Raw genomic sequence first — 27,018 nt, 5'->3', positions numbered from 1 at the left:
CGTACCGGTAGGTCTGTGTGTGCTGGGTTATCCTGCAGGAAATGGGGGCTTTGGCTCAGTGATAGACAACAAGATCAGCCTGAATACTGAATGACAGAGGAGAACTTCTGTTATTACACCAGCAGTTAATTGCTCTAAAGGTTTAGAGTGGAAGGTCTACATGCCTTACAAATTAACATTTTGCCATTATTTACTCACCTTCATGTCACTTAATACCTGTTTGACTCTCTTTCTTCCACGGAACACAAAACAAGAAAGTCTGAAGGCTGTGATGTCACTGTTCTCCATACACGAACAATGAATGCAGTCTGCAATTTTAGTCGTTATTCACTGATAATCTTCCCGTCCCGTGAGCTATTAACCACTGTGACATAAATCCGACTTGTAAACAAATCATTTGAACAGGATTAACTGATTCATTGACAAGTTCTTAATCAAAAGAACAATTTGTTCACTTATCAGACCTCACAACTTCTCTCATGAATGCACCAATGAGAACTAGGGCTGTTATCATTTTCAGGGAATAACAACCAACCAGTCTTTTTTGGAATATTGCCATAACCGCAGTATTTATTTGTCTACTATATAAAATAGATATAAAATGCTGAATCTCATTGGCTAGTATATAAAATTCTATAAATATTTGCTTACTGTTAAAACAGTGTTCAAAATTACATCTTTTTTTATTTTAGTCATAATTTTGGGAATAAAATATACATAAAAAATACACAAATTACATTTAGTCAAGATTTCAATATGTGGTATTCGTTATTTGTAGTCAATTTGACCCTGATCATTTTTATATAACTAAATAAAACATTTTAGTTGACTTATGAACAATGTCCAAAGTCTTTCTAGATTATTCTTATTCTAAAATTGTTAGTACATTGTGAATGTCTAGCAGTAGAATTTTTTTCTTGTCATACTGTATGTTAGTCAACAGTAAATTTAAATTAAAATCATTTAATTATTGGCATGATGCTTCTTATTCGTGCTGCCTTGGTTATCGTTAATGAAATCTAAAATACCCCTCAACATTTTTTGTTTAGTTTACAAGATTAACAAAGAATCACAACTGTTTTCAAATAACATGACTGCCTTTTCATTAATTTGCACATCACAGGGTGGGCTGCAAAGCCAACAGACACTTTTCCAATGGTTTTGAATCAAGTGTGGCGCACAAGCCCTCAAAAGTGAAGCCAAAACATCTCGATCGCCCCCCGGTGACTGGTCCTAGTATAGGTCATAAACCCCGCCTCCCCATGTTATTCAACGGGACGTGAGACCGACTAAACAATTAAATTACACTTCACATATCTTTTTTCCAAAGATAGTTTCTGTCATTTACTGTCGTTTCTATCACGTTGATGTCATTTCAAGTGTTTGTTTTCAAAATAAGTTTGTTTTTAGTTATCTGATGCTATAAAAACGGTGCTGTGACATCATGATTGACAGCTGTGATTGACAGGTTCTCTGAGCGAAGTAGTCACTGACTTTTTTTCGGGATCTTCAGAGGACTGAGGAGATTGGAGCTTTAAATTTAATATCTAAATTTCTATAATTAATTATTTCACACCGTCATAAGTCAAAAGTGCAGGGGCGTGTGCTTGCGATTCATTCCATTATCGAGAGTGAGGGCGGGGCCTTGATTTTGCGGCTTTACTTCCTGCTCACTACTGCGCAGGTCTGGTCCCGAAATCGTAACTGCGCAGACTCAAGTCCCAAGATGTCAGTGCCATATCAGGACACTGGCGGCTTCGGTTTTCACCAATGGAAAAGAGCGAAGGGGCGTCGTCCATCTTTTTTTACAGTCTATGTTTTGAATATTGTTCACAAATCATATGGATAATGTTTATAATGCTTTGCACCGTAAACAAGAGTATTTTCGATCTATTATTGTGGGGTCAACTATTCCAAACATATCTGCTTCTAAATAGCACATTAAAATGTTTTAAACTAAAACTAAAATTAAAACTAAATATGGTTTGTCACTTTATATGTCAGTAAAATGGTCTCTTCACGGCAAAAAAAAAAAAAGATGTGAGACTGACTGAACGTTAGAAGGATTTGCAACATAAAAAGGATAAAAATGATATTAATTGATATAAAATGACATTATGTATGATGCTACAGTTAGTCCAGATAGGATCAAAGGATTGTGCTGCATTAGGTCGTCTAATTGTCAGAGTTTCTGTTGTTGTTGGTAACACACTCATTTATAACTTGTTTAAAATGTGTTTGTAGAGCGCGTTTTTGAGGTTGTTTTAATGTCTGATTTTGTCTAAATCTGTTTCAAGTAAAATGTGTGTTTGTATTGTGTGTTATGAAGATTATCAAGCTCCAAAAAGGACTCAAAATACACCATAAAGTATCATAAAACTCATCCATATTATTTTACTATTTACTGTATTTATGGGCGGTTGTGGCTCAGGTGGTAGAGCGGGTCGGCTCCCGATCGCAGGGTTGGTGGTTCGATTTCTGGCCCACGTGACTCCACATGCCGAAGTGTCCTTGGGCAAGACACTGAACCCCAAGTTGCTCCCAATGTCAGGCTAGCGCCTTGCATGGCAGCTCTGTGGCCACTGAGTGTGTGTGTGTGTGTGAGTGTGTGAGTGAGTGTGTGTGTGAATGGGTAATTGGGACACAGTGTAAAGCCCTTTGGTAACCTCTAAGGTTAAAAAATCCGCTATATAAGTGCAGAACATTTACATACTCCTAACTATGTTCACATAAAAAAAATCTCTTTGTGTGAGGAATAGATTGACATTTAAGTTTAATGGTGTTTTTATTCATTGTATCCATGTCGTTGTAACCATGACCTGTTGTTGTATGGAAGTGAACGTGCTGGATGAGTAAATAGTGACAGGATTTACATTTTGGAATGGACTATCCCTGTATGTCTTTGCTACGTTTGCTTTTGCTACTGTTTTTATTGTTGTTGTGCACTACAGAGTACTTCATTCTCTCCAAAGAGAAATAGATTTTCAACAATAAAGAATAAACCTTTCAAGACAGACCTATCATGAGCTCAAGGTTGTTAAGCGATGATATATGCTTCTGTATAAGCCACAAATCACTGTGATTTCAACGTAATAATAATAAATCATGTATAATTGCCAAATTAAATGTTCAATCCTAAAGCAAGATTCACCAATCAGAGAAGGCGTTGTTACCATGGAAGTGAAATCGCTGCAATCGGACTCAACAATGAATGCCCACTATGAATTGCTAGAGACTAGGGCTGTGAATCGATTTTGTTTTTTTAAACTAATTAATAAAAAAAAAAATCTACGATTAATCGAGATTAAATTACAGTACATGATACATTATAACAAACATTAAAAAATTATCATGAAGGGGTCCGTGCCACCCCCGGGAAGCTGCCCATGTCGCCTCTGCCTAAATCCGCCACTGGATTCATATCAAACTTTATTGGCAAGAAAAACTTAAGTGTACATTGCCAATGTATTATTAGACACTATACATACAAATATAAAACATATTGAATACTCAAGTTTAAAATCTCAAAACTATTATTTTCTGGCAAGTATACTGTACCTGTCTGCAGCTTGCTGAACGATCAGGTCTTTCTCAGTCTCTATCACGCACAGGTTGTGTCTCTCTTGAGTGGTTTTGCTTTTGAAAGCTCAGAGAACGTTTTCGCTCGATGTGAAGTGATACAGCAGCTTACCTGTATCATGTTTTCATTTTCCATACAGTAAATGCGCTCCCAACTTTATAATACCTGGGATATGTATTACATGTGTAACGGGAGCCAGCTGGTACGTGATAGATGTGCAAAGCATGCAAACCTCACTCCCCTGTACACAAGAGGCACACTAGCGACTGACGCTAGACGCTGTGGCTTTTAGCCTCCTCGGTAGTGTGACCGCCTCGCATGCCGGCTGACACCGGTTCAAATCCTGCTCAAAGCGGGTAGTGGAGGACAGGTTACACGCCCAATGAATAAGCGTGCACTGCTCTACACAATCAACTCTACGCAAGTTTTTGTGCGAGGATGTGCAGTTGAGTCAAGTGACTACCTCCTGAAAATGTATATATGCCAGTGTTAGCCACAGAAAGTGGGAAAAAACATTGGTGTAGTTACACCCATTGTACAAAAGTGCCTGGGATTGTTCCTGCCAGGAACAACTCGGGGCACCCTTCTACTATCGCGTGAAGTTTCATGAAGTAAAAAAAGGATACTGCATTAATTGCATACATTTTTTACATGTTAAAAAAATTATTTTAATCACAGAAATTAATTTGTTACATTTCCAAGCTCTACTAGAGACGTAATTAAATTAGGACACATCCATAAGATAATACGTTTACACCTCTCATCCACATTGGAGTGCCGTTTTCCTCCACCAATAATTTTAGAGTTTCAAAAATGCTCTCTAGTACCTCATACTATGAAAAACAATAACGTAAAAAAAAAACTTAAAATGAAAGTCTTCAACTGAAAATATGTTTGTATTGACTCTATATATCAATATATATAGTATATATATATATATAGTTTCTCTATATATTTTTGTTATACACTTCTAACATCTACTTAAAGACAATCACTTTTAGTCATCAGTTTTAATATTTTATTGCTGATTTAATTACCTTAATAAAGACATTAAATACCTCCATATTTTTTTTACATTTTCAAACACTTTTGTTTTTTGCTTAGAATCAAAGGTCGTAATGTTGTGACTGATCTCAGATCTGGATGGCATGGTTCAAGGTTTAGAAGTTTTTATTGAAGTATGTTTTTAAATCAATGGGGAAAATACTTCTGGACCAAATCCACTAAAATAAGTGTTTTGGGTCTGTTTCTAATCACTTTTGGTTTTAATTATGTGTTTTTGGGCTGTTTTAATGGATTTGTATTGATTCCGCCCCCGTCAATATCAATAAGCTTGTTTATGGTGATTCTCAGTTTACAGGCATATTTCTGTCCCTGAGATGTATTTCTAGGAAAAACATATTTCACACAACTATTTCAAATGTTCATGGTCAGTTTAGACAAAGACAGATCTAGACTTTTTTTTTTATTGTGCCTGAAGATAATTCTTTTAGGTATTTATATGATAGAAAATGCATGTTTTGGTGCTGTCTCCAACCCTGAGTTTCAAATATAATGCTGTATTTAAATAAAACATTTCTTACAACATTTAGCAATATTTTTGTGTATTTGAATTAAACAAAGTAATGTAAGCTATCATATTATTAACAAAATTGTAAGTGTTGTTCTTGATTTCCTTTCATTTATACCTGTCCATTAATGTATCCGTCATTACCAACACACTCTAAATAATGCACTGAAATAACGTTTTTTTAAACATTAAGTTTACAAGGCAAGAAATTCAGTTTAACTTGAGATCATAATGGAGCACATGTCTGTCAAGAAAAAAGACTGGCATTTTGATAACCAGAAAGTTAAGAAAATGTACTCTTTATTCTTAGCGATTGGCATGTACACTTATTATGTGACACAACCAAAACAAGTTATATTCTTGTTAACCTAAATTATTTTGATGACTATTTCATTTACTGCAATTTACATGTAACTATCCAGACTTGCTAGTCATCCATGTGGCTAGTTTTTTCTTTTTTAAATGGCAAAGATGTCATCACAAGCACAGTCATCACGGCACATCACAGCTTTTGATAGTGATTACGGGACGTGGACGTGGTGGTAATGACAAAACCCAAAATTCCAGCAATCAATTTCTGCCTCTATTCTGAGAAACACACTTATGCATTTAGTTTGTGTTGGATCATAGTGATTGTAACATTATGAAATCTGGTATAATGCAATTCATCATTCAATTCAACACGCAATATCAGTAAACGTGCAGTTTAACTTTAAACTATGCTGGTTTATCCTAATCATCAACTGGAAAATTATAATGTGTAGATTTCTTCGAGGGTTTTGTTTGTGTTTGAATAAAGCAGATTTCATACAAGGATGCATATCAAACTGAGCTTTATTACAAGAACATTATTGAAATCCTGATATAATATTGACAAACTGTATGTACATTATAGAATGTATAGTGATGGCTCCGCTATCTTACCTCAAAGTACTTTGACACTTATCTCTTGACCCTTTTTATCGTTTTTCACCTCTCATTGACCCTTACAGTTACACTATGTAAATTCTTGCTTCGCTTGTGAAATGAGATACAGCACGCTACGAGTTTAAGATACTGTGTGTATATGTATATACGACTGTATATTGGGTCAGATACTGTATAAATTTTAACTGCTTCATCCTTCAATAATAACCTCTATGCCAAGCTGTGTTACATTGTGACAGATCTGTGCTGATGTAATGCACAAACTATTAAGATCAAACCGAGATGATTAGGGATGTTGTAAAAGCTGCTCATTTGTAGCTTTGGATTCATCAGGATCTTTATACCCGTAAGAGTGGCAGTTGCGACAAACAGACACAAACAACACAAAGTTTAACAAACTTTCCCACATTATACACTTATTTTTAGTTCTTCTAGTGTTTAGGAATAACAGTATCTATACTATTCCTCTTGATTACCTCACTGTGACTGGATGGGCCAAGTTAACACACAACAAAGATACAAAGATCCCCCATTTAGCCTGAACAGACTGTAGGGGCACAGTGCTACTAGCAGCACACACTGAAGGCACAGCACAGCACACACAGGGTGTGGTTGGCCATGTTTCATGCGGACGCCTTTGTCATCCACAGTGACGATGTTTTACACTGCACCAGGTACTCATTATAGGCTGAGTCAACCTAAGGAGGCCTGAACCAGTCACAGATAAACGTCACTGCGTGTTAGCCATGTTCAGAAATCATAATTTAGTCATGAGGTTCATAAGCTGCTTTACCTCATGCGGACACACACACACACACATCACACACACACACATCACACACATCACACATTCACACATCACACACACACACACACACACACACACACACACACACACACACACACACACACACACACACACACACACACACACACACACACACACACACACACACACACACAATAGATGAAAGGGATTCACTCATGCATTTAGTGGTGGCTCTCACTCCCAAAGCTTTACAATGTGAATGTGGCCTAAGATTCCATCTATGAGATGTACTGCAGTTCTGTCCATCTGTCCAAGCTGAACTTACTTGTGTCATTCTGTCTACATGTCACATGCAGTGTTGTTCTACCTGTCGGTCAACAGAGCAGAGAGTATGACAGGTGCAATCATGTGTTGAGGCAATCCAGTGTCAGAATAGTTGGCTGTAATGGATGCTTGTTAGAATCTGACCCACTGGTGCAACTAGAGTGCAAATTAAGACGGTTTGGGGAGGTCTGACCTCAGGCAATTAAATCTTGAACCTCCCCAATGTCAGTCAAAACTTCAAAGTAGTTGTTGGTGCCACACGGGCTGGTTTGAGTATTTCTGTACTTGCTGATTTCCTGGGATTTTCACACTCAACAGTCTCTTAGAATTTACTCTAAATGATGCCAAAAACAAAAAACATCCAGTGAGCGGCAGTTCTGTGGACGGAAATGCATTGCTGATGAAGAGGTCAACAGATAATGGCCAGACTGATTCAAACTGACAAAGTCTACGATAACTCAGATAACCACTCTGTACAATTGTGATGAGAAAGATATCATGTCAGAATGCTTTTATTAAATGTGGGTTGGCACTGTTTTGGTGGCACGAGGGGGATCGACACAATATTAGGCAGGTGGTTTTAATGTTGTGGCTGATTGGTGTAGATATACTGTAGATTATCCTGTATATACAGTATACACAGACACACGCACACACACACACACGTATCCAGATGCACAGTGTAGTCATGTGACATTTGGTGAAGAGATGATTCAGGTGTCTGGATCATAGTGGAGTGATGCAGAGTGTGTCAGATCACAGATGTCTGGTATAGACATATAGGTGATCAGAATTGTGCAGTGCAAATTACGTTGTGGATGCATTTGCATTGTTGCCTGATCAACGTAATTCCTTTAGTGAATCGGGTGCTAAACCAGTGCAGACAGTGTGTGCAAATAAACAGAGCTGTGTATTACAATTTCATTTAATTGTAGCATTAACATTTCATAATCAAAAGCAATTTTCATAAACACTCTTAATATTTGTCATAAGCTGGCAGCTATATGACTGCATTAGTGTTGGGGAAGCTACTTTAAAACTGTATTTTGTCAAATGACAAACTACTCAAAATGTAAAATTTAAGCTACGCATTTAGCTACGCTAAAGAAATTAGCTACATAACTACAATGAAGCTATTTCAAATATATATTTCAAAAACAGTGAATATCTCAATTATGGCGACACGATTGAGAAGTTATTTGCTATCTATAAAACTAGAAAATATGAAAATGTGGCAGGGCGGAGGGCGGGGTCAAGCCTCCAAGAGGGACCGGGTGTGTATGATCACGACCCGGCCCCGCCCTCAGCCCTGCCACAGAATCATAGTTGATCATCAGCGTTTGACTTAAAGGGAAAGTATAATTTAAAAATTCAAACAACTTGCATCAAAAAAAGCATAATTTATCAATTCATTATTTTACTGTGACATTTAATACATTGAATTAATTAAACAGTATCCAACATCAATCCAAAGCCCACAGCCCTTCTACTAATAACTCTCGCTTTCACAAGATTACAAAAGTCTGAAGCTAACAGTACTGTATCTGCACTTGCCAACAGGAGCCTTGCTGGCACAGCACACAGCTCTTAATTTACAGCTCTGTGTCACCCAATAAACTGTGCTGAAGTGGTTTATGCTCTGTCAGGAGTGAAATGGCACTGCAACTGATCAATTTTCTATAATCGTAAAAATCTAACTTTGAAGATGGGCTTCAACACAAGCGTCATGAGCCGATTTGACATCCACATGAAAAGCGCAGTGGAAGGGTGAGAGTGTTGGGTAAACAATAAAAGAAAGAAAAAAGAAAAGACAAAAAAATCTGGAAGTAAACAGTGTAAAAACATATATTTGAGCTTTTGAACGTTAGAAAGTCCTGCTGATTGCTTTGATACATCACAGAAAGAAATATGTCACGGGATGCTCTTGTTGACTGAGTTCACTTAGCCACTGTGCCTAAAAAGCAATAAAAAGAAATGGAGATATTCAAATATTCTTTTTAAAATGAGGTTGTTTAAAATCATGTGAAAATCAAAAACGTTGGTGCAAAGTTGGGCCTTGGTTGGTGCAATGTTGATCATTGCAAAGACAGACAAATTGTCTGGTTATCAATGCTGCACTTTGAAATGTCAGCTGCAAACGGGATAAAAGCTGAAATTGTTTGAACTTTGAGGCTGTCGTTTGCTGGTGAGTTCAATGCATTGGGCAATAAAGATTCAAGTAATGTTAAAGTATCTAACAGTTAAGTACAGTACGAAGCACAATGCACTATTATTCTTATTATTGTCTGTCATTAGATGAAAAGAAAAAGGTTTCTGAGTTACTGAGTTACTGCTGCTCAGCTGGTAGAGTAGAATCGTGCCAACGCAGGTCAAAATCCCAGTTAGCTTGTTGTGTAGGTCATAACTCATATTTGTTAAAAGCATCTGCCAAATGCATTAATACAAATAAATGTAAGAAATATTTAATTGGGTACTACTGTTGAACAATATTTTTTTTTGCAAATGTTTCTAAAAGAAAATGATTGTTCTTATTCTGCTATATTACAGACTGCACATGATGAACGGGAGGTTATTTCCAGTTATGAAAAATCACAATGAAACTGGTCAGTTTACCAGTGACCAGGGTTGGGGAGTAACGGAATACATGTAACGGGATTACATATTTAAAATACAAAATATAAGTAACTGTCTTCCACAACAGTTACAATTTAAATCATTGCTCATTAGAATACAGTTATATTCAAAACTTATTTTGAATACTGAATACCTGATTACTTTGCATTTTATTGTCATTTGTTTAATTTAATATTTAATGCTTTCAGTTGGAAAATATTTATACATATAAATGATGTGATCCAAAGTGCATTTGAACAGCAGTGAAACACTTTCTTATGATGTGTTACATTCATACGAGCAGACAGAGAATGACGTTTGAAGTACGTTTGGAGCAGAAGAAATAGAAATAAACCTAATAAATTGTCAGCTTTACGCTAAGCTAAAATGCTATTTCTAGCCATTTTACATGCACATGTTACCAGACACGATAATATTTATTTATCAAGAAAATTCACTTTAGATCATAATTTCTTTGATATTAGAGCAAAAATCATATTCTTGATAATAATTTTGTATTGTTGTCCTGTAAACATATCTAAAAATCCTTAAAGCAAGATCAGTTTGATTGATTTTGTTTTAGAAACAACACTGCATAAGATATTTGGGTTTTTCAGAGAATGTATTTTTAACATGTGTATTTTGTCTTACAGTTTTTATAGTCAAAACAAGTGAAAAAATCTACCAGTGCTGAAGAAGTAATCCAAAGTATTTAGATTACGTTACTGACCTTGAGTAATCTAATGGAATACGTAACAAATTACATTTTACAGCATGTAATCTGTAATCTTTAGTGGAATACGTTTCAAAAGTAACCCTCCCAAACCTGCTGGTATATGCAGTAGATGGTAATTATGGTTGTCAATTTAATGTCAATTTAATACAACAAATCATATAAAACTTAACTTTATAAATTAGCACATTTAGAAACAATAAAGAATGCATTCTGTGAACGTTGCAGTCAATTAGGATTGTTTTGTACCATTTTGAAAAGGAAGAATTCCATTCTTTATTACAAAAAAAAGTCTCAGAGACTTACCAAATGTAGATGAGAGTTAGAATGATTTTTTTATGTAAAAAAAAAAAACATGAAAATGTTTTTAGGATAAAAAAAGAAGAATTAGGATGATCAATAAATTATGAGCAATTTATTTTATTAATTAATTAGCAATATGTAATTAACCTGATTAAAATGAGCCACAGCAGCACCCTTTGATTTACAGTAGATTTTATAAAGATAGACAAGACGAGTTGTTTTTAACCTTAAAAGGACAGTTCACCCGAAAATGAAAATTCTGTCATTGTTTACACACCCTCATGTTGTTCCAACCCGTATGACTTTCTCTCTTCCGTGGAACACAAAGATGTTAGGCAGTATGTTAGTCTTAGTCAACATTCACTTTCATTGCATCTTTTTCCAGACTGAACATTCTGCCGAACGTCTCCTGTTGCAATCCATAGAAGAGTGAAAGTCAAAAGGGTTTGGAACAACATGAGGGTAAGTAAATGATGACAATATTTGTGGGTGAACTGTCCCTTAAATGTTAAAAACAACTCATCTTGTCTTTTTTTATTTGCTTTCAGAGGAGGAAGAGTACTATCCAAGACTCTCAACTAAAGAACTAGCACAGCATTTTGAAAAGACTATAGAGGATTGCATCCCCAAGCAAGAAAATTAAGGTAAGTCCTGTTTAGCCTGCATATCTACTCTGGCATATAAATGCATTATGCTTTAATAGGACTCAATACATAAAAGGCTCTACTTGCCTTGCTTTCCCCTATGTTTCCCACAATTTTCAGAGACCGCAAACAGAGTTAAGACCACGCTCATCCTATCTGAAATCACAACGTGTGCATTTTTATTCATAAGGTTTACACTTTAGAAATATTGGCTGCACAGATTCATAAATTCGGTGTAATTTAGAATATGTTCATTTTTCAATGTTATTTGTGCTGTGTGTTTCTTGGATTATCAGTCGAATTTATATTTTTTATATTATTCGGATGAATCTGTTATTTGTTTTGAAGTCATTATTCATGCCTTTCTAAATAGAGTGTTCAGCTTTGGTACATCCCTATGAACAACACTTCATTTTAGTGAGCTTCATAACACTTGAGAGTCTGTTTTCAGAGCCAAATATGTTGTGGTATGTTCTGCTAATGTAAATCCACATAATGCACTTTCAAAAGTCATTTGAATAGAGGCTTTAGGTTATAGGATGTCTTTGAACATTAGATACATTGTAAAGTTGTTTTAGTTAACATTAGTAAACAATGAACATTATATTATAGTATAAAAATACAGTTGTTTACTGTTAGTTCATAATATACAGTTTGTACTAATGTTAATATATACAACTTTTAAAAGAATAGCTCACTGTTAGTTCATGTTATCTAATGTTGCTAATTAATGTAAATAAACACAAACTTATTTGTAAAATGTTATCAAGAAATGTAATAAATAGTTCACCCAAAAATGTAAATAATGCAATTATTTACTCACCCTCGTTTGGCTCCAAACCCATAAACTGTTAATTTTTTTAATGGAGAAAAAAGGAGAAGTTTGAAGAATTTTCACGCAGCTCTTTTACATACATCGGCAATTCGTAGTGACCACATCTGTCAAGCTCTAAGCTTGTATAAAAACAGAAGACTTTTATGGTGCTTGATAGTGCATTTTTGTCCTTTTTGGGGCTTGATAGAAATTACCACGAACTACTGAAGAAATACTGTGTGTGAAAATTCTTTAAAATTGTCCTTTTGTGTTACACAGAAGAAGAAAAAAACATGTAACAATTTGGAAGGTCATTAAGTTCAGAAAATAATGATTTTGGGTGAAATATTCCTTTAAGTACCTTTCAAAGCTGATACAGTTGAGATAAATATAATTTCAGTGAGATCCACTGAATTATTCTTTTCAATGCTCTCTCCCTTAAAAAAAGATTGAACGTGACATCAGCCAGTCACAAATGACATCAGATGCGAATATATCCCATCAAGCTGTGAAAAGCGAGATAAGAATGTTGAACAGTGTTGATACAGATAAAATGGGGGAGTGTGAATCAAGACCTTTGTCTGCTATTGATGATGATGAAGATGATGATCTGGAATATCTGCCACCAACCCCAAATGACTTACTGGGGGAACCCTCAAACGAAGCAGAGGACGCCCCCAAACCCCCACTTCACCCAGAGAAGCACACAATGAACAGAGAGCAATACTATAGACAAAGAGTACTGTTAAAGCTAAAACGACTCTGCAAACACATTCACCCGGATGTCAGGAAAGACTTGGAAAGAGATTTCTATAACATCGAGATGGATGCGGAAATCAAAGCTGTAGGGATGTTCAGGAGACAGCATAGGCCTACCTGTTGGAACACACTGGCAGCATTTCAAATGGAAGACCGGAACGTGAATACCTGGAGTGGGATGAGATTCTGAGAGGTGAGGTGCAGTCCATGCGCTGGATGTTTGAGAACAAACCTTTGGACTGCATTAAGGATGACTCTTCAGATTATGAAGAGGATGGCAAGAAGATTAACGCTTCAACAGGAAATTATCGCTGGGGGTGACGTGAAGAACACCGTTTTGATGTTCAATACACACCCCACTGATGCGCTGGGGTTGGATCGTGATTCAGCTAAACCCAACAATTTAATAATTGTGAAGGGGGATGTGAAGTCTGTGAGGTACATGAAAACCTAAAAACCAGGAAATGGACTCGCTTGGCGACACAGAAACTATGGATGAGAAACAACTTCTAAGTCTAAAGTCTGTGCTGGAGGAGATCAAATCAGATGTGAAGAAGGTCATCTGGATGTTTGAGACTCAATGCATGTGTGTAATGAGGGAGCACTCGGGTGTGATGGTTCTTATTACATCTGTCCGTAGAGAGGAAACGGAAAAAGGTGACATCAAAACATCAAGATGGCTTTTCAAGACCCATCCTTTGGATGAGTTTGAAGAGGATATTTCTCACATTCGACTCATCTCCAACATTTCCATGGAGGACAACCAACTAGGTGATGTGAAAAGGGGAAGATGGCTGTTTGCGGCAAAGAGGCTTGACTCCATAAACGCACACTGGGACAGACTGCAAAAGCAGCAGAAAGAAGAGGTTCTTGGGGCAGATGTATGCAAATACTGCATGGTGTTTGAGACTCAGCCGATGGACATGCTGAAAGATGATTCCAACTCCAGGCCTGTCACCACAGAACAGATTACAGGAGGCAGTGTTCACTTTGTTAGACTCTTTTTTTGAAAGTTCTTCACCAGACTAACTAAAAGAACTGCCAGAGGTGAGAGAGTTAAATAAAAAGGTTGCATTTGACGATGTAAAAGGTGATGTTAGACACCAGAAATGGCTGTTTGAGAATAAGCCGTTGGAGAACATCAAAGATGAGTAAGAAGAGGTAGGATGGTTGGAAGACATTAGAAAAGAAAAGAGAGAGTTTACAAAAACAATCGAAAAATAGATAGAAGTTACAGGGGTGATGTCTGCAGAAATTGTTGGGTGTTTGAGACGCAGCCAATGGACACATTAAAGGATGATTCAAATGCCAGACCAGTAGATGCAAAATAAATTATCAGAGGTGACGTTCAATCAGACAGGCACTTTTTTGAAACTGCTCCAAAAGATGAAATGAAGGAGCTTGCAGAGGTGGGGAAACTCATACGAATGGTGACATCTGAGGAGAGGGGTGACGTTAGATACCAGAAGTGGGTATTTGAGAGCCAGCCTTTAGAGCAGATCAGAGAGGAAGAAAAGGAAATAACAAGAATGGTGAATGTGGAGGATATTGCAAATGTAGATGTTATCATTTACAAGCAAATCTTTGGTACATACGAATTAAGCCAATGTGATGAAAGTCAGAAGATTCAATTTGAGGGTGTCATAACTCTACCTGTGCAATCAAATAAAAATCTGAGTCCATGGTTTTGTACGCCATGCAAGACAGCTCAGGGCATTATCACGAGGTCAGAACCATACGACGAGTAGAAATCGTCAAAGTAGATTTCAGAAGCTGCCTATGGATGTTTGAAACCTGCCCTATTGACCTATTTGATAAGAGTGTCACCAAATTCCAAATGATCAGGGGCATAACTCAACAAGAGGTCGAAACAAGAGGGATGTTAAGACAGCAAAATGGCTTTTTGAAACCCAGTCGTTTGATGCTATTAAGTACTTTAGCAATATCGAAGAGGAGGTGTGTTTTTATTAGGGAAACAACAGAGATAGTGAAAGGTGATTTTAAAACTTGTAAGTGGCTTTTTGAGACAAAACCAATGGATACGTTTTATGAAAAGGAAGAGATTGAGAACAAAAAAGCTTGTGGGGAAATGGTGATGTGAAGACATGCACTTGGTTTTTTGAAACTCAAACTCTTGATGCCATACAGGATCATTCAAATGGTGTTAAAAACTCATACTGTGAAACAAGATGACATTCAAGGAAAAGATGTACGCATGACACGCTTCCTGTTTGAGACTGAAAACTTGGAGAATATTACTGGCGAAGATGGGGGAGCCTTCAAGAGAGTGACTGAGACTGAGAGTGTCTCAGATGAAATACATATTTGAGAACCAGTCTTCAGACGTGATGAGCCCAACCTCGGTGGATTTCATGAGACAACTGAGGAGTGCTCAAGCTGAGGCTATTCAGAAAGGAAAGGTTGAAAACTACAAATGGCTATTTGAAAACCAGCCCATAGATGCAATCTCTGAGACCCCTGGGGAGCTGAAAGCAACCCGCACCGTACAAGATATTCAGGGAGGCAATGTAGATAAAGGCAGATTCATTTTTGAGACCTAGTCATTAGATAAGATTCAAGACAAGCCCAAAATGAAAAAAACTCCAGAAAGTCAACCAGGACGAGGAGGAGAAAGGAGATGTGAAAAGCTATGCCTTGATGTTTGAGACTCAGCCTCTCTACACCATCCAGGACATAGAAGGCTATAATCATGAAATGACCACTCTAACAAAAGAGGAAATAAAAAAGAGGTGATGTGATGGGAACACACTGGCTGTTCGAAACTAAGCCTCTGGACTCAATTAGAGACACAGATGAGGTCTACCTTTTAAAGGCTTTTAGTTACAGTGGTAGATGTCCGCAAAGGTGACGTCAGCTCAGCGAGGTGGCAGTTAGAAACCCTACCCCTGAATAACATTGCAGAGGATGCCAAAATGTATATAAAAACTGTCAAAGACATTAAAGGAGGCAGTGGTGGTGGTGTAGTGGGCTAAAGCACATAACTGTTAATCAGGAGGTTGCTGGTTCGATCCCCACAGCTGCCACCATTGTGTCCTTGAGCAAGGCACTTAACTCCAGGTTGCTCCGGGGGGATTGTCCCTGTAATAAGTGCACTGTAAGTCGCTTTGGATAAAAGCGTCTGCAAAATGCATAAATGTAAATGTAAAGGAGGGGATATTAAAACAAACAAACAAACAAAGAGCGTTTCGAGTCTGACACAATGTCTTAAAAATTGGTGTGTACAGTAAACATGAGTGAGATTCATAAAGGGGATGTTAGGTCACCGAAATGGATGTTTAAAACTAATACAATTGATCAGATCCACAGTGAAAGGTCAGAGGATGAAATTAAGATTGTTGTTATGGAGGAAGAGCTGAAGGGGGACATCAAACAGTCTGTATGGCTATTTGAGAAGAATCCTCTCGATCATATTAAAGAGAGTGATGAAACAAAACAGGTGGTGCATAAAGAGATCCCCAAAGTGGATGTAAAAATGACAACATGGCTTTTCGAAACCACTCCATTCCCTGGTTTCAATGAGAGAATTTTTGATATTGGTAAAAGTGTCAAAGCAACCCTGTATGAGTAGTACACTCAGAAAATGGTAGAATCAAAAGGCATCATTATTGAGGCAGATGAAATTGGAGATGTTCGCATGGCTAAGTAAACAGACAGGAGAAAACCAAGAGGGGAACCATTATAAATGCAGAAGAGAGAGGGGACATCAGCGGCAGAATGCAACAGATGCTCCACCACCACAGTGGCACCACTGTAGAGAAAGAGGAGATAATAAGAGGTGACATTCAGGACCAGATGAGACCGAGCCAGGTACAATTGAAAATGAGGATATCATTGGTGGTGATATTGAAGGGACGAAACTAAGCCTGGTACGTAATCATGCACAAATTGGCCGTCTGGTAGACAGGGAAGATATAGTCCCAGGTGACTTTCATAATACAGTCAAAGTTTTCATGATGGAGCCTCCAATCTCATTTGAACACTTACAGAGAGAAAAAATAATAAGAGGGGACTTACAAGCAGCAATGGCCTCACTGACTCAGTCCATAAACCAGACGGCTCTTCTGGAGAAAGAAGAGGTGGTTAGAGGTGACCTACTTTCAGCATTTAGTTATCTTGGGGAGGCCCAAAATCAGCCGAGAGTGGTGGAGAAACCAGAAATCTTTATGGTAACATCAAAGGAGAACAGAAATCACTCAAAGACTCTGCTTCCAAGGTGCAAATTGTCATTGAAGATTTAGTGCCAGGTGACATCAAAGGTACACTGAAATCATTGGAGGAGGCCAGACATGCAGTGAAAGAAGTAGAGAAGGAGACTATTGTAAAATGTGACGTTCACACAGCAATACAGAGTCTGCAAGAAGCTTCTAATGAGAAAAAGGTTTACCTGTGAGATATTGGTGTCCAGGGAGATGTGAAAGGAAAAATTCAACTCTTACTCGAGCCTCCTCCATCTCTCAGAATGCAATGTAAGGCAAGCACAGAGGGTGGCGTGAAGCTTTCCATAAAAGCTCTCTGCAAGACTCAAGAGCAAGTACAATTGGACAAAGAGGAGGTAATAAAGGGAGATGTTAAGGGCACAATAAAATCCTTAAAGGAAACAGCACAGAGAGCAAGCCCAACGATTCCCCGGAGGGAGCCGATAAGAAAGGTCAAAGTTCCTGTCAAAACCTCGTCACCATCAGTAAAGGAGATCCAGATGAAGAGGCCCACCCCTGTGGTTAAAAACCATGATATAAGCAATGAATCACAGAGGAACGCTCAAAAGCTTACAACTTCCAAATCAATGCACAACAGATATACATCTCAAGAGTCACAAACCAGCCATGAGACAACTGTTGTTTGTGTTGGAACACAAAAAGATCGTTCAAACATATGGTGTCAAAATGTTTAAAGACGGACATCCGTAACCTAAAAATTAGCCGTAAGGGATTAATTAGACTGGATAAAGAAAATCAACTAGAAATTTGCTTGCCACCTCCACCATATGATCCCGAAACCCCTCTACCTCCCCCTCCCTCACCCCCTATAAATTATGATAGCATCTCATTCCCCACTCCTCCTCCAATCATTAGGGGTGATTATGATCTTCCTCCTCCCCTAACTCCACCTCCTCCATCAATTTGTGATCCAGCAAAGTCAGAACTTGACCATTTACCTCCTCCTCTGCCCACAGCCGAGCAAGACATCCTCTATCCCCCTCCCACTGAGAAGGAGCTAGACCTCCTCCCGGTACCCAGCATAACACCAGCCAAAGCCACTGAAATGACTGTCAAGCCTGTCAAAGCGCCAACCTTGTGCAAAGTACCCAAGCTCAAGCCTGCAATTTTGTTTGACAAAATGGACATGCAGGCTATACAAAAGACCAGGATCGGTGTAATGGTGAAAAATGCCAACAGAGTGCTTACTCTAAGCACCACCTCATCATTCAAGTCCAATCTGATATCCTCTGAAATTCAGCCTCCATTTACAAAGCAGCCACAGCCTACCAAGAAAGTTTTTGCCCCTTGACACTTAACCCTCCCGCCTCTCCCAGACCGAGCAAATCCCCTGTAAGCAAGTTCAAAACCCCATTAATACAAGCTGAGCAAAAATACAGACAGCAAAGGGAGGAGAGCTGCACTCCACCGCACTCCCCAGCTATTAAAATCTGCATGCACGAGTCTGTCAGCACAGCCCTTGAAATGCTTTCTTCTGAGAGCACGAGCACAGTGCAATCAGAGGCAAGCGTATCATTTGATTTCACTCAAGAGAGAGCTGAAAAGAGTGTGACCAAATCTGAATCAGCCACAGATTCATCCAAGCACCCAGCTCTCTCAGACACTCCCCCAAGCAAGACTTTGATCGCTGTTGCAAATAAGAAATCTCATGTTATTTCCTCAGCTAAACAGAACATTATCTCTAATCAGCCATCGCAAGCCCTTTCAGGTCACCAGCAGACCACCTCCACTTCAACTAAGAAGAAAAAAAAAGAGATCCATGACAACCAATATACAACAGGTTACATCTGTTATTCAAACAAAGACAGTTATTAACAATACAACATAAGTGTCTGAAGGATTAAAGGCATCTGTCACCACATACAAGCCTCAGACTAAAAATATGCCTGTGCAGGGTGCCACTGAGGCCGAAACTGTCGGAAAAGGTTTAAAAAGCTGCACTCAAACTGAACATGTATCTAGGTCTAAACAGAAAACAATGGAGGGAATTTTGCCAAACAAAAATCAGAAAAAATCCTCCCCTGAACAATCAAAGGGTCAAATTAAAGATGCTGAGCAAAAGGCAGACAGTCAAAAGGGTAAGAAAGTCTGCACTTTTATAGCACCTTTTTAAGCCTTAACGGTATTCAAAGCGCTTCACACTGCTTCTCATTCAGCCATACATTCATACAGCAATGGCAGCAGAGCTGCTATGTAAGGTGCTAGCCTGCCATTGGGAGCAACTTGGGGTTCAGTGTCTTACCCAAGGACACTTCGGCATGTGGAGTCGTGTGGGCTGGGATTAGAACCACCAACTGAGCCACAGCCGCTGCCGTGTTAAGTTAGAGAGCATGGAAAAAACAAAAGTGGAAAAGACACAAAGCGTGAGACTCATACAGGATAATGAGGAAAAAGAAGCAGAGGGTAAAGAGGAGAAGATGGCCAAAGATAAACCTTTCGAGGATCCCCCTGCCACTCCAAAAAAGAAAAGGATGGGTAAAACTAAGAAAGACAGGTAGGTAGCTCAGCAAAACCAAAGTGGCAATGCCAGAGCAGCATCTACCTGGCCCACAGAGGCAAAGCCAGCTGAGCCAAAATGGCCGGTGTTATTATCCAATAAAAAGCAAGAGGAAGTCACTGTTGTGCAAGCACAGCAGACATTTCGAGGGGAACACACAGATGTTTTCATAACTGAGAGTACAGTCCAACAGCAGAGTTTCCATCAGGAGGGCACAACCATGAAACTTCAAACGCAGGACAACGGAAGCCAGCAGATTCAAGAGAAATCAAAACATGAAAGCCAAAATGTTCCAATAAAAATAAGAGGCAAATCTGCACAATGGGAGCCTGCTGAGTCCTCTGCGGAAAGCACTGGCACACCACTAAAACATGCTGAAGCTCAGAAGATGTTGTCTCGTATCACAGACTTACAGGGGTTGGAAAAAATTGACTTTAAGTCTGTGAAGACATGGCTTAATGAAATGCCAGCTTGGCTACTTGAGCCAGAAGAGAAGAGTACTTTGGAAGGGGCAGCAGCTGAGCACAAAGGACAGAAGTTCAAAGAAATTCTTGCTCACGTTAAAAACCTTTTTGAAGCTAAGCTAATGCACTTCATTAGAAGTGCAGACATGATTGAAAAGCACAAATGTGAAGCTACATTAAAAAAATGTGTCCCTGTTGGAGCAACTCAAAGGATTTCAAAAATTACTGTTGGTTCAACAAAGTGTGAAATGCAAAAGATCAGTCAAAGAAGAGACAAAGACAACACACAAAAGCCGAAAACAGCAAAACTGCGACATTAAAACTCTAGCTCCCAGAGCTCCATCGCCATTGTTACAGATGCGCTCTCCCTCACCCACGTTCATCACCATCGAGTCTACAAGGAGAACCAACTCCCCTTAGAGAGAGGCAATGCCACCTACGCGCCGCCACACACATCTGAAAGCTCTTGCATAAGCAGAGCCTCACCATCGCCCGCTTCGAGCAGGGCGGATAGTCTGACGCGACTCCGAAATGCAACAGCTACACTCTCCCGCAGAGCCTAGCCCGATCCGATACCTCAAGTAGTGCAGGTCACCGGAATGAAAAAGTTTGAAGTTATGGAAACTCCTGTCACGTTCCACCGACAGTTTAAAAAGATTCTAAACCTGATGAAGAGAAAAACCCCAAAAAATAGACATTTTGATCTTCTGAATTGGCAACGTTGACGTCATTGGATTATGAGGGGGCTCCGAAAGTTAAAGTGATTAACACTAAAATACACGGAGATGCCATTTATGTTCCAATTCATTTAGGCCTCAACAAGGAGGACACCAAGTCAGAGAGAAAAGCTCAACAAGGTGCAGCTTTCTGAGCTGGACAACAAATTGAGACTTTCTCAGAGAAAGGTGTTATTAGAAAAGACCAAATTGACAAAACAGAGAAGACTGGCAGTGATACCGAAGACCTGGTGCATGATACGGAGAAGCAAGCAAGTCAACTAGGGGACATGCCTTCTTTCAACTTCAAGGATATTAAAAATGTTTTGAAATGAGTGTGCAAAGTTCCCACATCAAAAAGCTACAAAACAAACAGGAGGAATAGGAGTCAAGAGTGAGTGAAATTGCATCTGACGGTTCAAAGCCCAAGCTTCCTCCAGAGAGGGAACAATGCACCCGGCAGAGCTTCCCGGCGCCTGTGTGCAAAGAAGTGAAAGTAGACGCGTCTGTCGATCCAACAGGCTTTTCGGAGACAAAAACAGTCACTGAACATTATTCCTCTGTTGACGGGTTCGGCACAAAAATGATCGGATCAAGAAACACTACAACAGTTTCCAAACACACCCAAAGTGTTACAACGCAACGGGTGCCTTTCTCCTATGCTGATGCTGTGAAGAAAAAGACAACAGAGGTGAAGGTTTCGCCCGAGGCCTCTGCAGAGGAACTGATGAAGAATTTCCACAAGACGTGGACAAAAAGTGAGAGTGTGTTCAAAAGCTGGGGTGTCACAGATTAGAGAGCCATGCCACATTCGCTAGTGCTTCAAACAAAGGCTGCTGTGACTGTAAACACACTTGCTGTGCATGATTGGAATGGAAATGTACTGCTAGCCACTGCACAGCTTCTGAGTTGCTAGAGCTGATGGCTAATTTGGTTCAGACTCTGTGCTTGTTTCTAACTTTGCCATATTTTAAGGGACACATTGGGACATTGTGTTTAAATTCTAACATAGAACATTTGCTTTACAGGTACGGTTGCATGGATAGTTCACCCAGAAATGAAAGTTTTGTCATAATGTCATAATGTTCTCACAAAAAGGTTGTTGCACACCTATTTGACTTTCTTTCACGAAACACAAAAGGAGATGTTAGGCAGAATGCTAGGGACTGAAACCCTCATTCAACATTCACGTGGCATCTTTCTGCCATGCAATGAAAGTGAATGGTGACTGGGGCAGTCATTCTGAATAACATTTCCTTTTGCGTTCAACAACAATTACTTTTTTGCATTAAAAATCTATTAAATATGAATATTAGCACTCCTTTTTGGTGTCTGCACTGCATTTGTTCTTTATATATTTGTCCTCACACATTTTATTCTTCCTAGATTTAACTATTATTAGTTACATGGAGTAAATATAAGCAGTGTAACACATGGAATCAAATCAAATTAGGCTATTTAACAGCTTAGAATTTCACATATGTAAAGCAGAAACACTGAGAGCTTTCTCACTATTTGGCATTAATCTTGGTCTCATTTGCATTTGAGAGTGCTGATTTGCTTTTTAGAGTGTTTTTATACATTTTCATTTATAAATTGTATAAAAGTATTTGTATAAACTATCTGTACATTATAAACATTTTTTTAACTATCTGTTAGATTAGCATTTCTTATAATAACTTATAGTAAATTATATCCCAATTCATATTCAGTATTCTGCACACCCTAATAATAACTGGGTTCAAAATAAATGAACTGAAAAACCTGCACTGGGTGAATATTGGAGAACACATGTTGGCCTAAACTAACTCAGCATGGTGGGTTATACAAAAACTTCCCAACACCAAACACTATAAGGCTCAAATCACATTAAAATAAGATAAAATCAGTTTTGAGTGTACAAAAATATGATTAATTGGATTTCCTAGATTTTCCTAGCAAAATTGCAACGTTTATTTGCTCATATAAATACATAGAAGAAAAAACTGCTCATATAAAATGTAATTTTACCTCCTGGGAACTTTTTTTAATTAAAAACATAATAATAATAGATTCTCTCCCAATTTGCAGGGATTCCGCGGGTCCTTAAATGTCTTAAATGTACTTTTTAAAATGTAAGGCCATAAAAAGTCTTAAATATCTTAAATACATTACAAGAAGCCTTATATTTCATTAGCTGAGGTCTTACATTTTGGGGCGTGAATAGAGGCGACACTTAAAACAGCAGAATCTACGTGAGACAAAATCATCTCTCTATCTCTCTCTCTCTCTCTCTCTCGTGCATCCGCCATTTAGCTGCTGACATATGTAATCAAATGACTGTCAACATACTGACGCTTCAGTTTAGTGTGAGCGCGTGCAAGGAAGAGCATTTTACCTAACTTACGATGTTACACACATGTATAAACCTTCATAAACCTGTTAATCAGAAATGCAAATGGCGTTATTTTGCGTCTCTGTAAGCGAGCAATGAGCTAACGTTGTCACAACATGACAATTTGTAGGCGGGCGAGGTTGGAGCGGACTTAAGACGCCTTAGACAATATATATTGTCAACTTTAAAAGGCCATTTTTAAGGTAACTGACGAGTTTTTACTTTTACTTGAGATATTTCACACAAAAATTTACATTGAAATCACTTCATGCTGGTACAAACCTGTATGACTTTCTTATTTAAGTGGATTTCAAAAGGAGATATTAGGGACTTTCAGTCACCATTCACTTACATTGAATGAAAAACAAGTTGCAGTGACAGTGAATGGTGACTGAGACTAAACGTTTTGCTTAACATCTCCTTTTTTTGTTCCATGGCAGATAAAAATGAATACAGACTCATGGGCAACCAGTAATTTTTAAATGAACTGCCCTTTAACTGCCTGTTAAAGTATTTGATAAAGTTATTCAGCACATGCTAGACCTTATTCACAGCAGCGCCATATAATTTTTTTGATGAGAATGACAATGAGGTTGTGAGGGATAGACGTACAGTCTCTTTACAGATTTAAACCATGCATGCCATTGAAGAGATGGTAAGTCTATCCTCACAGCCTGGTTTCCATTCCCATTAAAAACAAACATGGCGCTGCTGTGAATAAGGTCTATAGACCAAGAAAATGTCAGCGAATTGTTGTGTTAGATTAGACGATTAAACGAAATTATGACACAAAACCATCATAAATACAAACATATTCTTAGCGATACAATTACTATAATAAAATGAGTTAATAAATAACATGTAATCGTGTTTTATATACATTTTTGCTACAAAGTTGTGAGTTGAAATGATCAGTCCAGTCAGCTCTGTCGATGGCTTGAAGCCACAGCAGTCAACTAGAGCTCCCAGAATCATTTTTCAACAAAGTAATCTGATAAAAATGGGCTTTTTAGTGTATCGTTTTTGCCACAACTTCAAAGTCTGACATAAGCGGTGACATTGCCAAAGTATTGGTCTAATGCGTCATGTCTTTCTGGAAAGCAAGTGACAAAATAGAAGGGTCACAAAATAGGCTACATACTTAAGGCTACGGGCATTCTAAATGAATTCATTTAGAGATTTAACACAATAAAATAAATTTTTTAGCACAATAAAATCTAAAAAACATGTCCAGAGACATCCAAGTAGTCTCAGTGGATTTGTATTTACCAGCTAATTAATTTTTATGCGAAAGTAGTCTTAACATTTTATTTTATTTGGCCTTAAAAAGTCTTAAAAAGTCTTACATTTCATTCCCTCAAACCTGCAGAAACCCTGATTTGGAATGCATAATTCCCACTTCTTAGTAGATCCTCGTGATGGCGCGGTTACTCACCTCAACCCGTGTGGCGGGAGGACAAGTCTCAGTTGGCTCCGCTTCTGAGACAGTCAATCAGTGCATCTGATTCACAGACTCGCAGCATGTGGAGGCTCAAGCTACTCTCCACGATCCATGCACAACTCACCACACGCCCCATTGAGAGCGAGAACCACTAATTGCGACTACGAGGAGGTTACCCCATGTGACTCTACCCTCCCTAGCAACCGGGCCAATTTGGTTGATTAGGAGACCTGGCTGGAGTCACTCAGCAACCTGGGAACATTTTGGAAAAAGAAAAAAGAAGAGTTTCAGGCCCTATTTTGTACTCTATTTGTGGAAAGTGTCAGACACTTCACACCTTGTCAAATCAGGCTTAAGATTTCAAATGACCTTTAAATTGTTCATATCCATATTTAAAGGTGAAGTCAGTAACTTTTTGTTCGTGTAATTTTGGACTTACGGTGATACCTAGTGGTGTGGATGCAGCATCATTCAAAAGGGTTTCATATTTATAGTTTTCAGTTACAGATGCCAGTGTAGAAATTCACTATTCACAATCAGCCATGATTCATTTAATCCAAGAGTGAAAGTGTCCAATAACAAGACAATTACTAAGATATATTACTGATATGGCAGCCCCCATGAGGGCACCCCTGCCCCATGTAGAATAAAACAGCTTTTATAAGGTTACTGATATGACTAGAATCCTCATCTCATATGAGTGCTCATGATTTTGTACATATGGTCAAAATTACATTTATTTCCTTAGAATTAAAACTACATTCCAGTGATAACTGTTAATGAATCTCTGATGTTTTCACTCCAGATTCGAGTACCAAAATCCGAGATGTGTGCAATGTGCCACAGAAGTTCCATAAAACCTGGAGTGGTGGTGGTGTAGTGGGCTAAAGCACTGAACTGGTAAGCAGAAGGTTGTAGGTTTGAACCCCACAGCCACCACCATTGTGTCCTTGAGAAAGGCACTTAACTCCAGGTTGCTCCGGGGGGATTGTCCCTGTAAATAGGGCTCTGTAATTCGCTTTGAATAAAAGCGTCTGCCAATTGCATGAATGTTATGGGATACCTCAATCCTGTTCCATGTTTTTTCCCATAATATATTGTTTTAGTAACTGTTGCTATGGCATGCATCATTAACACTATTGCCCATACTTAAGGTCAGGGACTAAAAACTAAATGTTTTTCATTTTCAGGCAGAAACCGTATTTTTTCGTTCCGGTTCAGATGTTCCGCAGCCTCCTTTCCAAATGGTTACCGACAAAATGGCCATCTAAATAATAATGCATAGCCTAAAACTCTTTCCTGCATGCATGCACAAACTGCATGAACATGTTTGGACTTGAAAAAACATTGATTTTTAAACTTGTGCATTCCTTCGGAATCAAAGCACATGCTTATGTTTTACTAAAAGGAGTGAAGCTTCCTTTTTTCGTGGAGTAGGAGATGGTGTAGTTCCAAAAATGTACTTTGATAAACCCTTTCGCCTTTGGATTCATGAAAAAATTATCGAACAAAATTAATTGATTATCAACCGGTTACCAGTATTTTAAAATAATGTTTTCACTCTGGAACAAATGAAAGGTATTTTTGTTGTTTTTGTTCCTTGAACAGTTTTTAGTCCCTGCATAGGGTGAGAAACCGTAAGTCTAAGGGCTCTATTTTAGTGGCCACGCAGAGCTATGTGCAACCACGTAGTGATATGTTTTCACGAGAGTGCTAATTCTAAGCGCAATTTTCGTGCCAGAGCAAAGCGCCAAGTGGGTGTGGGTGATAATGTTTGCGCTTATAATCAGTTCCTGTATTCGCAGTTTGGAGATTCCACCACCAGGTGGTAATAAAGCCTGGTCATCAACTGATGTCCCTGACAATCACTGTTTTAGTCCTTTTATGAAATGAAAATGTAGATTTTTGTTAAACTATCTATAGGTCAAGTTTTATTTTTCAATTAAGATTATTGTCCTTATGTTTATATTTATAATGTATATATGAGCTCATTTATAATAGTAATTGTCCACCTGTTGTCGTAGAGTGATTTTGAAGTCACTGGCCTTAACAAGAAGTTGAAGAGGGTAAAATATTTGGATATGGTCGTTACAAACGATTTTTTGACAACTTCTTTATTTAATTTTTTTTACGTTTTTGTGTTTCAATGAATGAAATTATTACATTTGTGAAGCAAAATCATAATTTACTGCATACAGTCCATTTACACTACCAACTTCTTATGAATGTGCTGTCTTTATATCTGTTATGAA

At 38.3% G+C, this 27,018-nt stretch overlaps 1 pseudogene; it reads left to right on the top strand.

Annotated features, from left to right (window-relative positions):
- Positions 1-27,018, top strand: part of LOC127658842 (xin actin-binding repeat-containing protein 2-like) — a 163,241-nt pseudogene that overhangs the window by 134,394 nt on the left and 1,829 nt on the right.

Source organism: Xyrauchen texanus, chromosome 18 (genome assembly GCF_025860055.1).
Source record: "Xyrauchen texanus isolate HMW12.3.18 chromosome 18, RBS_HiC_50CHRs, whole genome shotgun sequence".
NCBI classification, from domain to species: domain Eukaryota; kingdom Metazoa; phylum Chordata; class Actinopteri; order Cypriniformes; family Catostomidae; genus Xyrauchen; species Xyrauchen texanus.
The sequence above is the reverse complement of the archived record's forward strand: the minus strand, read 5'-3'. Positions and strand labels throughout refer to the sequence as shown.